Consider the following 15,988-nt stretch of genomic DNA (forward strand, 5'->3'; position numbering starts at 1 on the left):
AAGAGTCTTTTAATTTCTAAATTCAGAATTGTAAATGTTATGTTATGTTATATGATCTTGAAGGGGGAAAAGGCATGGGAGAGCTAGTCTCAAGTGGCGCTTATAGGCATGGAATCTAAGATGAGGGCCTAAAATATACTCAGACTAGCATTTATGATCAAAACAAGGTCAAACAGGTTGTTACAGGAGATCCTATAGCTGCTACAAGAACTGCTACAGGATGTCCAAGTTTGCTACAGGATGTCCAGGTTTTCTGCAGGAAATTAGCTAAAAGCTTTAGGAGGGAAAGAATAGTGGAATAGGTTGTTGGAGATATGTATGATACTAGATAAGGTGTAAGGAGGGTGCACATTACCCAAGGCTAATCCCAACACTCCAGGGAGGTTAGATTTTCCCAAGGTGGTTGTTCATGGTGGTTGCAAAAAAGAGATTCGAACTATGGGCTTATATGCCTTGGAAGAAGGTGGAGAAGACTTAGGTGAAGTTGGTTGGATGGGTTCCTCCCTACAAATCAACAATCCCTACAAAAAAAACTTTTTTTCCTCTTCATATATGCATCAATATATACCAATATGGAAAAGATGAGTTGAATTTTGAGAATGATGATCTATCTATTGCTAATGGCTAGATCTATGGAATGTAATTCCTTTTAAGCTATGGAAAAATTAAGAAAAAAATAAAAATTGCAGGTGCTGCAAACAATCATAAACAATGATCTAATTCAGCATGGAACCTAATCTATGTAATGACCAAAAGACAAACTCTTTTTTTGGGGTTCTTAGAGTGGGGCCCTCTAATCATGACCCGCAAGGGAGATGAGGAAGATGCTATTATCACAAGATTTTTTGAAGTACTTCCCTTTACTACTACACCACTGATCTACTTCTTCAAACTAATGGAAACAAGATTAAGCAATCATTCAAATTCTTGTTAAGCTAAACAAAACATAAATAATTTCAATAGCTAACAATCATCTTAATCTATTAAGAATAAAAATACAAAAAGAGGAACTTGTGTTGTTAGGGCTCAGCCCAAACCCAAGAGCTTCAGCCCTCTGAGTCAACTCAACACTGGATCAAGGTCGAATTTCTCATTATCATCAAAATGTAAAATACAACATGGAAAATGATAGTCACAATGTTCTAACTCAAATTTCTTCTAGGCTACATCAAAAAATTGAATCCTAATGAGTCCCTTGGCTCTCTTATTTATACAAACTGAAGTTACCAAAAACTTCCCAAAAAATAGGGAGACTTGGCTTCCTAACTCGACAATAACTTGTCTTTGACTGTCACTGGCTTGGATGCCAATGAACTCGCCTTGCTTGGCTGCTAGTAACTCTGAGATGATGCAATATGGTGGAGGAATCTTCGAATTATTTGAGGAGTAAAGGAGGAAGACCAATCTCCTAAAATTTCTCTTGCTTGTCCACCTCAAGTTCTTGCACTTAAATTAGCCCAAAACTGCTCCAATTCCTGCATTTAATACATATTAGGCCACACGATATATCAACTCACCTATACCCTTCTAACTAAGAAAAATATAACAAAATATGTAAATAAATGTGAGAAAAGTCAATTTTAATAAGCTAGAGAGTGGCATTGTGACCCATATAGTTTACCTATTGATGAGCCTCATCATCACCCCCCTACTGAAGATGTTTCTCATTCTCTAAGAAACTTAGTCTATATCCATATCTTTCATAGCTTTGGTGGCCTCTCTGACATCCAAGCCTCTATTGATGGAGTTTCCTTTTGAGGATAGAACCCTTCATGTTTCTTTATCTCTTCCCACTACTTTCTTTCCGCTTCTTCCTCCCTACCTTCTGACAGACTCAACAACAAGGGTGGAATGAGTTTAAAACCAATCCAATTTATCTTTAGTCTTTGCATGGCATTCTTATACAAGGGGTCCTTTCCAATGCATTTCTCAACCTCTTAGGGGAATGGTACTCTCTGATCCTTAGATAGTGTGGTAGTTTTCTCCATCTCCTCTGGCATGCTTATTGGCTTTCACTCCCTAGAAATCTTAAATTGTTCTCAAAATGTGAGATGGCATGTTCTTGTGTAGCCAGGTATCTTGGTGCAAATTGGGCATCATTGAAAATGATATTGTGGTTACTAATGACAGCCATGGAATTTATTTGTTCTGCTCTGATATAAAGGAGCTCTCTTTCCTCTTTTTCTACTATTCTCTTTACTTCCTCAATCCTATCCTTCTCATGACCCATCCATGATGCAAGGGCCATCAGCTGAAAGTACCCCAAGTTTTCATTGGGGTCCCACACATTCAAATCTATCAAGGCAAAGTTGCGTAGGTAAAATTCATATATTTTGGCCTTGTCTTCCACAATGTTCCTGTCAAATAGCTCTATGAATTGTTTATAGTATTGGAATGGCATGGTTCCCTGTTGTGCTAATGTCTTCATTTGAAACTGCAGCCATTGAGCTTTGAGGTATAGTGCATATGATTTGGATGGCATCTTTCACTAAAGTGCCTCCATGGTGGTCAATTGGCTCTCATTTTCCTGCAACTACCTCCTCAGCCATGTGTTTTTTGCCTATAATTGAGATCTCGTGATGTTTTCTCTGTCTCTCAACTCATTCAACTCCCTTCTGATCTAAAATCTTGGGCAAACTTGTTAATGATATGCAAGCTCCCTCATCAGTTAAAAATATGTTTAGGACCGTCTCATTTACCCAGTTATTCAAGAGGTTTATGTGTCAAGTTTTATGTCTTTTATGTGAGTGATTTATGAGTTAATTAGCTAATTAAAAACACATGTACAGCAAATGAAATTGCAGACAAAATACACAGCGAAATCATACACACAGTTGATAAAGGAGTTCACCCCATACTCTTGGGCTACATCTCCTTGGACCTCCCTCAATGGCTAGGCCCTCTTAGAATTATTTGGTCAAATGTATGATTATAATCATGTTTTACACTCCAAAGGATTTGAAAATTGTACCATTGGATTCAGAAGACCCAAAAACCAGAAAAATGATTGTTCAATCTCTAAAAAATGACTTTGGTTGATCTAGGCTTGACCTCCTTCCCTGGTGGCCCTAGGCTTCCTTGAACGTCCCCATAGAAAAATCACATGTGGAAGTGCCCAACTACCTCTGAAACCTATTCCATTGTCTTTAAAGCATCAAAATCATCTAGGAATGACTATTCATTTTCCAAAATTGGTCGAAAACTAATTGATCTATGGCTTTCTCCAGTTTTGCCTAGAAAACCTCTGCTAAAACTGGAGGAACTCCAGTTAGTCCCGCCAAATGTGAAGTTGGTTCCAGATTTGGTGAAATATGCCATATCCTCTGCCAAACTTAACTGCAATTTAATTAACGGATAAGCTTGTTTAATTAAGCATAAACATGTTTAGCGCTAAGCGCTCCCACTAATCTGCTTAACCACAAAATGTGACATTAACTATTAAGGAGCAGTCACATGGGGACTTCACTTGGCGGTTACATTAAACTGGAGGTTAGTGCTTAACTTCTTGTGGTTTTGGTGGGTACCTGTCACATGTGGAGGTTTGCACCGATGGTTAACTCCAGCGGTTAACTCCATAACCATTAGCGCTTAAACTTTAACAATAAGCATTTGGAATTATATGTCAAGTCTTAAGGTTTGGTGTAGCAGTAAGTGTTGTGGCTTGTGGAGGGGAGGTTGTGGGTTCAACCCCAACCTCCACCAAATTTTTTCCCAAAACATATTCTTGACCTTTGACCAGTGGGAGGGACACATGGCAGCCTCCGGGCTTGCATTAGTTTGTGCTCTTTGTTGCTTTTTCAAAAAGTACTTGTATGCTCTATCCCTCATAGTTAGGATTTTCATTGTTAAAACTAAATGGAAAGAGTGCTTCTCATTCTAGTTGCATTCTTAGGAATTTCAGAATACATCACGTGGTGAACTTGAAAGGCAAATTTCTAAGCAAGATCAACTTAAAATTTACATCAATTAATCTAATAACGCATTGGAACTTAACGAAAAACATCTAGAGGTCTAGGCTAGAGACGTGTTCCAGCGTCTTTAAACCTAGTGGTTGTCGTTTTCACTAAGGTTGGGTGATTCCTCCTCTCTAATTCAATGAGTGCTAGTATGGACTTATGTTCGCTGTACCGTCGAGTATATGTTGGTAGACCCCAATAGTTTGAAATCCTTTATCCCTAGGAAGCTGAGTCTGCCGCCTTACCGAACGCAACGCACCAAACACAGCATTTGGGAAGATTGACTGCCGTAAGTAAAGTCCTTGGTCATTTCTCTTTCATTTATCACCAAGGTGTATATTGCAGTTTTGCGATTTGTATGGTAAACCCTCTTGTCTAAAATATCCAGAGCAGTCACTTTTGTTCCTTTTCGACTCTTTAAAAGTAAAAGGATAATCTGAGCACTTGTCCTTTCAGGCTTATTAAACATCGAAGGCGACTAGAGTCATCTTTTGTTTTTTCTCGACTCTTTAAAAATGAAAAAGCGAAGTTGTGTTCTAGTATTGTAAAAAATTAATTGAACATGAATAACATCCTCATTCCTTAGTTCATTTTAAGTTGATAAAACTAATCAGCAATCGTGGAGGAACATCAACCAAAACCCGGTTGTTCACGGAGAACAACGAGTCAACCACCTTTGCCTCCTGAAGCGACACCAATTCGGACAAAGCGATCTTGTTTAACTGAGTCTAGTATGTCAAAAACTCCTACTTCTTCATCTAGGTTACCTGAAACATTTGTTTCACTAGCTACAGAGACTCCAGTTACTTTGATTATTTCTGGTACATCCGTTCCTAAAGAAGAAGTTTCACAATTACTTGAGGACATTAGCACTGATCCTAGTGAAATGGTAACCGAAGTTGTCCAACAACAAGTTGATACTCAGCTTGAAATTGTTCAACAAGAAAGTGCTTCTGAACTTGAAGTAGTTCAACCAGAAGTTCGTCCAGAATCTATTCCAGTTAAAATAGAAGTTACATCTGAACCTGAAGTTGTTCAGGAACCTCCCTCTGAAACTGGTGTTCATTTACCTGAACATCTGGATTTTGAATTTTGACATTCAGAAGGTGTTACCCCTCAAAGATCAGTAACTGTTGAAACTACACTTACGTCAACACCATAAATGTTTTACGAACATGGCGGTCAATTCCTTCCACCAAGTTAGATTGCCATAAAGGAGGAATTAATAAAAGAGTCCACACTTGGAACCCCGTTTCATTTCGGAACTAGGCTTTATCTTTACCCTACTACTCCTGATTACTTTGCTTCATCTGATTCCGCTTCCTTTCAAGTACCCGTTGAATCTTTAGGACAACTTTTGGGCCAGTTAACTATGGCTGAACAACCGTTAACATCCCAGACTGTATCATTTGATGCAGCTGTAGCAGAATCTTTTGTTGTAACTCCTTTGATGTTTTCTACCACACCTGAGTTTCACTTGTATGGTGAATCGTCCATCCCGATTGGTTACCAATCATTGTTAGGAACCCACTCAAGGGTTGCTTCTGCACCATAGTCATCACCCATGTCCTCAACTGGAATTCTACCTGGTTCTTCTCTAACAGAAACTCAACATTTTGATCCTGCATATCAGTATCAGGCTGGGAAATCTAGTCATCAAAGACCTGTGTATCCATTAAATACTGGATTGCTACCATATGGAGAGCAATTTTCTTATTCATCATATCCTCCTTATTCCGGAGCATAACCATATGGTAGTTTCCCACAATATTCAATTCAACCTAGAATTATGGTTTGTCAATGGCAACCAGCAATGCCAACTCAACCGAGGCTTGTATATCCAACACAACCAATGCAAACTGTGTCAACTATTCCTACTAGACATGTTGCTACTGCTATGCCATAGTCACAAGCTCAAACTATTGTATCTCAACTGGTACAAACTGATCCTTCTCTCTTGCAACCACAAGTTTCAACTCAAGAGGTTCAAGTTTCTCAAGTTGTTATACAACAACCACTTGTTTCTGGAGCTCAGCAACAACCTCAGGTTAGTATACCTTTATTTGGACTGACCCAGGCTTACATTGGTATAGTTGATTCACAACCTGGTCAACCTTTCATTGTTGGGCAACAATAGTTGGTTCAACAATCATGGTTGCCACAATTCCAACAACCCAAGTTCCAATAGTTCCAACCTCAGTTTGGACTTGGTTCACAAGATCAACCTGGTTTTGGTCAATATCAAGCTTACCAATGTCCTGGGCAACAAGGCTTTGCAGGTTATGGGCAACCACAGATTCAGTCTGTTTATCAACAACCATCTTATACTAGTTTTGTTCAACAACCATACCAAGGTTACCAAATGCAGATGCCCTATGTTGGTATGCAAAGACATATTGCACAGGCAGTTCCATCATATCTTGGGTATGCTCAACCTGACTTGAATCGATAGTTGCCATTTGTAGCAACTTTAGAATTACCAGATTTAAACCGGCTCACTAATGATCCAATCACATATGCACCTTGGTGGTCGTAATTCTACATAAGTTACCATTTGATATTCTGAAGTTTAATGCAAATCCTGGAGAAGACCCATCGAATCATGTTATGACCTTTCATTTATGGTGTTCATCCAACACTTTGAATGATGATTCGATCAGACTTCGTCTTTTCCAAAGAACATGTACTGGTCCAGATGCTAAATGGTACATTGAATTACCAAGAGATTCTTTCGATAACTTCACCACTTTAGCCACTACCGTTTTGATCCGCTTCCATTTACCTATCAGATACGAGACTGGAATGGAGCTCTTGACCAACTTTAAACAGACTACTGCTACCCATATCTTATATCATATTCATGAGTGGTGGCATCGTCGTTAAATGGTTAAGACATACGTTCCCGATCAGCTTTTAGCTGAGTGGTTCATAAAGTCCTTATTGCCATCAATCACCGAGGATGTGGCAAAAGCAGGAGTCGTCATAGAAGAGCAAGTTATCGCTTGTGTCCAATACTTAGATTTAATTTACACACAATCCGACACGCTCTATGATAAAATTCCCGATGCACCTAGACCAGCTTTCACTGTTCCACCACCTCCACAATCGAGTAGGGACTCTCATGTCGGCGATAGTGTGATCAGTTCTTCAAGCACACAGGTGGCAAGAAGACCATCTGGTCAAACTCTTGTTATTTCCAATCAAGCTACCAATGCATCAGAAAACACTCATGCCTTAGAGATTAATGTCGTGTCATCTAACAAAGGCAAAAATCCAAAGCAACCAGGAGGTAAGAAAAAGGGGAAGAATAACAAAAAGAAACAAGAAAATTCCACTCCAGAGAAATCATCTGATTCCCCTACTACGGCAAGGACCAATCAAAAACTGATTTTATATGTCCGTGGGGCACATTTGCTTATCAAAAGCTACCTTTTGGTTTGAAGAATGCAGGGGCTACATTTCAGAGGGCGATGAATTATTCCTTCCATGACATCAAGCACATTGTTCAACCTTTTCTTGATGATTTACCTACTCATTCGCGAAAATGGACTGATCACCCGCAACATTTGAGAGCAATATTCTTACAATGTCAACACTACAAGATAAGACTCAATCCACATAAATGTGTGTTTTGTGTTGGCTCTAGTCGATTACATCGATTCGTAGTTTCAAAAGATGGAATTCGACTAGATCCCATTAAGGTTCAGGTAATCCTTGACTTGCCTCCACCTTCAAACTTGTTACAGATATAGAGACTTCAAGGGAAGGAAAACTTTCTGAGGAGGTTCATTCCAAACTATGTTGAATTAGCTAAAGGTTATACACGTCTATTGAAGAAAGGGGTACCCTTCCATTGGGACCAAGTTGCGCAAGCTTCTTTTGATGCTCTCAAAGATTCCCTGATTAGAGCATCATTAATGTATGCCCCAAACTATCAAAAAGACTTTTACTTGTATCTCGCCACTGCAGATACAACCATTGGTATGGTTTTAGTTCAAGAAGAAAGTGGAACTGAACATCCTATTTACTATTTGAGTCGTAATCTCAACGATACAGAAAGTAAGTATTCATATGTTGAAAAGTTAGCCTTGGCAGCTGTTCAAGCTGTGCAGAGATTTTGTCATTACATCCTCCTCCGCAAAACTACCATTATATCATATTGCAACCCTATGACATACATTTTGTCATGTCAATTGCTGGGGGTGAATATTCTAAATGGATAGTCATCTTGCAAGAGTTTAATTTGGAATTCATCAAGTCTAAATCAAAGGAATCTCTTGTCTTTGCCGAGTTACTTTGCGATCTTCCCTCATCCTCCAATGATTTAACATCAGAAGCATCAATCTTGGATGAGTCTCTATTTCTTATCTCGTCAAGTGATCCATGGTATGGAGATATAGTGGTCTATCTCTAGACCCAAGCTTTTCAGCATAATACCTCTCACTCTGAACAGCGACGTACTCGATACCAAGCCAAAAATTATCTAATCATTGGTGATACACTTTATCGTCGTGGTGTCGATATGATCTTACATAGGTGCCTTACTCATGAGGAGGCCAAAGAAGCTTTGAATGAGTTTCTTTCAAGTGCTTGTGGGGGGCATTTATCTGGTTATGCAACTGCACAAAAAATTCTACATGCTGGCTACTTCTGGCCAACCATGTTCAAAGATTGCATTCTTCTTGTTAGAAATTGCTATGCTTGCCAGATATTTGACCGTAAAACCAGATTACCACCTGCACCACTGCATCCAGTCGTTTTTGTTGGCCCATTCGCGAAATAGGGAATTGACTTTATGACATGTAACCCCACCTCGGCCGGGGGGCATGGGTATATTATAGTCGTCATTGACTATTTTACCAAATGGGTTGAGGTGATGCCAACGTTGAACAACAATGGCGAAACGGTTGCTCTATTTTTTTTTCAACCATGTGGTTGCCAGGTTTGGTGTACCACAAGCCATAGTTACAAATCATGGGTGACATTTGTGCAATCACATGATGGTTGAATTGACTGCTAAATTAGGACTGTCACATGATAGTTCTACTCCATACTACTCGCAAGCTAATGGACAAGTTGATGCTATCAACAAAGTCCTTAAGCGCATGTTGCAAAGAATGATTGGAGTTCATAAAAGGAATTGGAATTTAATCTTGTACTCAGCTTTGTGGACATATCGAATCTCGGTGAGAAATGTGACCGAATTTACGCCTTTCCAGTTGATGTATGGTTTGGAAGTAGTCTTACCAATCCAATGCGAAATCTTGTCTCTCAAACTCACAATTGACCTGCTACCTGACACTTTTGTAGAAGAAGCGCATTTCTTGGAGTTAATCCATCTGGATGAAACTCGTCATGATGTTGTAGTGGCTAACGAGGCGCATAAGAAATGCATCAAGGCACAATATGATAAAAATGTTAAGCCTCGTGTCTTCTCAGAAGGTGACCTAGACTTGCTTTACGATTAGGATTTTGATAAACTTGGAGCGGGAAAATTTGAACCACTATGGATGGGACCTTACATTTTTAAACGTGTTTTGTCAAAAGGTGCCTACGAGTTAGTGGATTATGACGGGATTCCATTGTCGCAACCCCGAAACGGGTTGTATCTTAAACGTTACTATGCTTAGTTAAGTGTAGTAAAACTCACTGTATATGTGCTTTGATTGCATTTCTGTGTGTGTTTCTTTTAGAATTTTTATTTGGTTAGATAATCCACTTCGCATTTTTTGCAGATGTCGAACTTTTCGGAACCATTTGTTGGTTATGCCGATGGAGCTAGTTGTAGTCCACAGAATTTATCTTCTGCAACATGGGCCATTTTCGCTCCAAGAGGCGAGTTAGTGCGTTTTAGAGGGATATGTATTGGATGATTGACAAACAATATCGTTGAGTATAGCGCATTGATTGGACTCCTCTCTGATGCCATTTCACTTGGCATACACCAAATCATCATTAAGCTAGACTCACAACTTGTCGTACTACAACTTACTGGCGTCTATACCGTCCGTAACCCAGCAATTCATCGCATGTTCCTTAGAGTTTGTATTTTGGAAAGGTATTTTGAATTTATTCAATATCAACATAGTTCCATAAATCTAAACACATTAACTAACTCTCTAGCGAATCATGTGTTAAATAGACATTTGCGACATATGTAAAGTAAAAAATTTCAATTCACTTCATCATTTGAATAGGATTGCATCACTTAACCATAATAAAACTCTGAAATTCAAATAGATAGTTGTATATAAGTTTTTACAAATAGTTTGTGTCCAAGACAAAAATCGGTCATCTGACCCAAAAAACTCAAAAATGTATGCAGAAAATATCCAAGTAAACTAGTGTTGCTCATGATAACAGGTCACAACCTGTGCTATCATGCATAGGAGTCTCATCCAACGACTCGGCACGCCAATGGTATGGCGTTGCAATCGCATAGGTAACTCCTCAATCTAGACATCAAGAATACCGAAGGTCAAACCCTCTATGTGATCCTGTAGCTTGGCCAATGTATCTGCTAAATCCAATTCTCGGAGAACTGCTCTCCCAACAACTCTCTGTACTGGCGCACCTGCCTCTCATTGGCGTCCCACAGGTCAAACAGATCCAACATCTACATACATATAATAGAAAAGTTTGTTTAGTCTTGGCAATATAAGAAAAAACACAAAAAAAGTAGAAACTTTAAAAACAAAAACACTTTGGTCAATCAATTTACCAATAGCACTCCACTGTGCCCCAACAGGGAACATCAGATTTGTATCACCACAGAAATCCATCGCTGAATATGGATATTCTGCGAAGGCCATGTCCTGATGATCAAACCACTCAAATAAAGCAGGGGTAATTGAGATCAATGATTAGCCAGCATGCCTAGCCATAAGATCTACCCAACTTTGCATCCCTGGGTCTCTAGGTCCAAGTACTCCCAGTGAGATGTGTTGTGGCTGCATGAGTGGGATTCTCTCCAAGGAAAAAGAAATCAACATAGACCCATAACCAAAATTTTTTGTCTTTCCATTCTTTACCTTGGTCAGCTGTTCTTTCATGGATGAAAGAACTGCCTCACACCAGTTAAACACCTTTGGCTCTAAACACTCTAAAGCATATTGCATATATGACTTGTTTTCCAAGTGTAAAGTTGCGCTACCAGCCAGTTTGGTGAGGGTAAAAAGGATTGTTCTCAACGGTAAATCGTCAACATCCCTGATATTGATCTTTCCGTCTCTGCTAGGTTGAGCTGCTTCCTAGCAGAACTGTCATATATAATCTCTTACTGATTCACCTCCTTTGATAAATCCTGATAATGAGATGGGGGCACCCCGCCTCGACAGTCCAGTCAGAAATTCAATATCATCGATGGTAAAGGGGATCATTTTGCCCCTAATATGAAAAACCTGATCGGTAGGATCCCAAGAACGAATAAGGTATTGCAAAAGCTCAATTTGTTTCCGCATGTTGGATAATCGAGAATACTTCAGCAACCCACAATTCCTTAAGGCGTCAACTGTTCCTTGATTATTTAGGGCAATCATGTCTTGTGCTTCATGCTCTAGTTCTCTCCATATAATCACCATTTTGATCTGATGAATGTCTGAAATGCAACCCTTAGACAAATTAGGATCCATTTTTTGCAAAAACAATTGAAAATTTGGGAGAAAACAGCTGCGAAAATTTGGTTTTTTCTCCCATCGCACCCCCACATTAGAGACAGTGGGTTGTAATGCATACTGCCTTCTAGGTGTATGCAATGCAGTGCACCTTTCGATATAGAAAGGGTGCATTGATCTAGAGTGTGCAAAATGAAACCTTATGGGCCTCAAAAACCAAAAAAAATTGCTTAAAACTGAAAATAAATGGAATAAAATGGAAGAGAACAAGGATACCTCCTACTTGGTCCGGACGACATGAGAAATGATCCACTGAATCCTCTGCAATCAGCTAGTGAACTTTGAGGTTAAAAACTACTCCAGAGCACCAAAGTTAAAGGGTAAAAGTGAAATGGTGAAAATGAATAATAAAACTTGTTTTTATGTTTATTTCTTGCATGCTAATCAAGTAAACATTGGTTTTTATTCATTTTTTATCCATGAACATGTATTTTTAATCCTATTTGATGGAGTTTTGAGCAGGTTTGACAAATAAAAGCAGAATTTTGACGTGCTCAAGTGTAAATTGAACATCTTTGACCAAAAAGCAAACTTTAATCTCTTTTTCGAGCTTTGTTAAAAACAAAAAAGGAACCCCCTTGGAGTCCCCTTTAAACTCTTTTCAGACTCTCTAAATATGAAAAGATTGTCAAGTGCTTGTCTATTCCAGCTCGTTAAAGGATTGGAAACGACATCTCTCTTGTATTATTTTACGCTTTTTCGGACTTGAGATATTATTTTATGAAAAAGAACTTGTGGAGTTTCCTTTTCGTCCCTTTTTAAACTCTCTAAACATGAAAAGGATCGAGTTGTCTTTGTCATTAAACTCGTTAAAAACATCAAATAGCGACAAGCTTGTCCATCTAGACAAGGCAAAGTTGCACCTTCGCTAGACTCGTTAAAGCATCAAATAGCGATGGATTCGCCCGAAGGGTGAAATTATACAACAAGCATATGTTATCCTCCTCAAGCTTGATAAAAAATAAAGAGGTATTGGTCATCAATGACTGGGGAAAAAGGGAAAAAGTCGAGAAAACTTTATGGTAGCAAGTCACTCTTGAACATGGCACTTTCACTTCATCTCTGTCACTATTTAGGTTGGGTTATCTGCTTGATGGTTATCACACCATTGGTCTATCATACCATCCATTACTTGGTTTTGGGTCAATGCTGCCAATTCATTCAGTGTCGTTGATATGTTCAAGAGAAGTCATTCAGTTCAAACTTCATCCTTTGTAATACAAACCATACACTGACAAGGTGTTATGCAGTGCACTTGGTCCCTCTTTGGCCTGCGCTAAGCGAATTTGAGCAAATTTCCGTGAGGGTTTGAAGATTCCTTATCCATTGGAAGCCTCTAGAAGTTTCTCAAATGCCACCTACTCCTCTGAGTTCGCATTTGGATGAGAAAGGGAATTAGGAAACATCAATCCCTTATCCCTTCTTCCATGGAACTGATTTCTAAATTTAGAAAGGCATTCATCATCACCATTGATGGCATAACCTCCTTCACTCACCTATAAATAGATCAGTCATCTAAGAGATCAGGGGCTGGAAATGATTGAATTGTAAGGAGACGTTGGTGATATGAGATTAGAATTGAGTGCAAGTATTGTGATAGTGTTGGAGTGTCTTGCTTTTCATGAGGTGAAGAAGGACTGAATTGGAAGGATGACACTGGATCGAGTTCATATGGATTGTAATCTTTCCTCTTATCAATAAAGTTTTCAAGGCTTTTTCCTTATGCTTGTGTTACATATTAATGCTTTCATATGTATATCATGTTTTCGATTCCATGTTATTTATAAGCAATAGATCATTATCATTTGCCTTGATGGGTTTTTGTTTTTGTGATCGTGCAGGTACTTTCCAAGCAACTTAAGTACGGAATTGAGCAGCAAAATCGGTCAAGGGAGACAAGGCACTAGCGCAAACTACAAGTAGGTTTCTCTTCTCTTGTTTTATCTATTGATTATAGAAAAGGTTAATATTACTTTCTCTATTTTTTCTAGACCTGCTACTAGATCTAGAGGGTTAGGCGTTTGTCTAAGAACACTAAATATTCCCGAAACGCATTGATCCACCACAAACCAATTAGGTTCCACCATATCAGCAAACTGAAAACCAGCAACACTGAGACACTTGGCGAGCCCTCATTGGGCGTTGACCTCTTTGACTTGTCCACATCACCTGCATATTCACCTACCACGTCAACAGTACAGACTACTGACTTGGCAGTACTTGCAATTTTTTTTTTGTTTGGTGAAACGATCAGCTAGCTCTAACTTCCTCATACGAAATCCATTTTGAGTGAAACGAGTTGCATTGGAATCATATCGCCGATACGGACGTGGTCGTTCAGCTTTCGAGCAATTCTATACACTTTCATTTTGAGCAAATTTTGGCCCCTAATCCAAATTCTGATCACTCCTTCCCATTGACAGGCTTTTGGACCCACAAAAGTTGGCTATATGATAAGAGATAAACACTCTTATCCTTCCCAAGTTCTATAAACTGATTCTACTTGAAATATCTCCATGACAACCACTTGGGTACACTGACATGCCTTGCATTTCAAATGGCTATGTCCCTCAACCATTGTTCTCCTACTACTGTTGACCCAATCCAACACTTGTTGGACACTTGTTGGCTGAAAAATACATTTGTTGTACCACATCTATCCCTCGGTGTTTGGAAAACTAATACAATCTAATAGCCTTCCCACTGATAATCTTGGCATCAACACATACAACGACCTACAATGACTAACATTTTGGCATCTCGTCCACTTTTTGATTCTTGCCTCTATCATCCACCAATTCAACATGCTTCTCATGTCATGATTTGAGAATGAAGGCTGAGCATGCGAATCTTTCTCAAGAATGGACCTTCCAAAATCCTGTGACATCTTGTCACAAATACACCATTAACTGTAAAAACACATTATGCAAGAAAAATAACTTGACGACCTCTTCCTTTTGCTTCGTCAATTTTCATTTCTTGGTGTACAAATTACGACTAAACACAATTCGACAAACATCATTGATTAAATGTGAGTTGACAAGACATGCCTCTTCAAGCAACTAAATTCAAAGTCAAGCATAAACATGTGCACAACTTGACGATTTACAACAAGATTCCACATTCTCATGAAACAATTCGCCACATCTCCCTTTCACCTTTGGAGACAAAATCAACTCTTCCAAGTCAATATGACATACATGTGACAACAATCGACACAATTCGACACGCATGCATGTATAAATGATCAACATTCTCAAGTTGACAACATACATGTTAACAAATAAATCGACCAACACATGTCAATCACTCATGCATGTTCAAGCACAATGAAACTATCAACCATTCCATTATTCACACACACACAAACTCTCATGCATGTATACAATTCTTCAACTCTCCCACAATTACAAACACAAGTACAAGAAGCTCAAAAACATGTATGGGTACATAAAGAGTTGAATTGACAAATTTGTTGCAAATGAAATGAGTATCATTCTCCACTTTCACACACCTTCCTCGCGAAAATATGATATTGAATATTTTATCACGAATGCATTCAAAATAAATGCACTCACATGCAAACTTGCAACCAAAAATTTCCTTGTTGGCTGCATTTAAGTGAGTCAAACAGAACTCCACTTTCAACATCTTGCATCCTACAAGTTGTAGCATACTTTCAACAGAAAATAAATGCATTCATAAGGCAAAGAAATGCATTTTTAAGGCAAGGAATTGCATCTATCAACAAAAGTAATGCAAGCCTTATTTGGATAATAAATCAAACCACCTCTTACCAAGCCATTTCAATGGTGATTCTTGCAGTTGCACATCATATTGTGAATCATCTTGACCCACATCAATTATGGAATCTCCTTTTCCATTCTTTCCAAAGTCTCTCTCCACCTTCTTCAAATGTAGTGGATGAGTTGTTGGATACAAAGTCCAACATTTGTCTATGAGATGACCTTGCCTATGGAAATTAGTGCAAAAAAATTGCATCTTCTGTCACTTTTGCTTTGAAAATTTCCTGTATGTGGACATTTTCTTCCAACATCTTGAAACATTATGGTTATTCAAACCACAAAAATAACATGTAAATTCTCTCCAATTATTATGTGATGATTTACCATGGTTACCATAATCAAAAGAAACTTGATTAAAGGCATATTTATACCTTACACATTCACCTTTGTCACCTTCTTGAAGAGGTGAATTTGATGAGCTAGTGGCTCTATTTGGAATACCAACAATGGTTTCAATGACCTTAGAGCTTTCATCATCCTCTTGTTTTCCATTTCCACTAGTTGCATGCTTATGACAATCTTCTTACAAAGTGGGTATAAAAGTTTTGCATTC

The sequence above is a fragment of the Pinus tabuliformis genome, chromosome X (genome assembly GCF_031772625.1).
Source record: "Pinus tabuliformis cultivar Carrire ecotype Pingquan chromosome X, CPIR1, whole genome shotgun sequence".
Taxonomy (NCBI): domain Eukaryota; kingdom Viridiplantae; phylum Streptophyta; class Pinopsida; order Pinales; family Pinaceae; genus Pinus; species Pinus tabuliformis.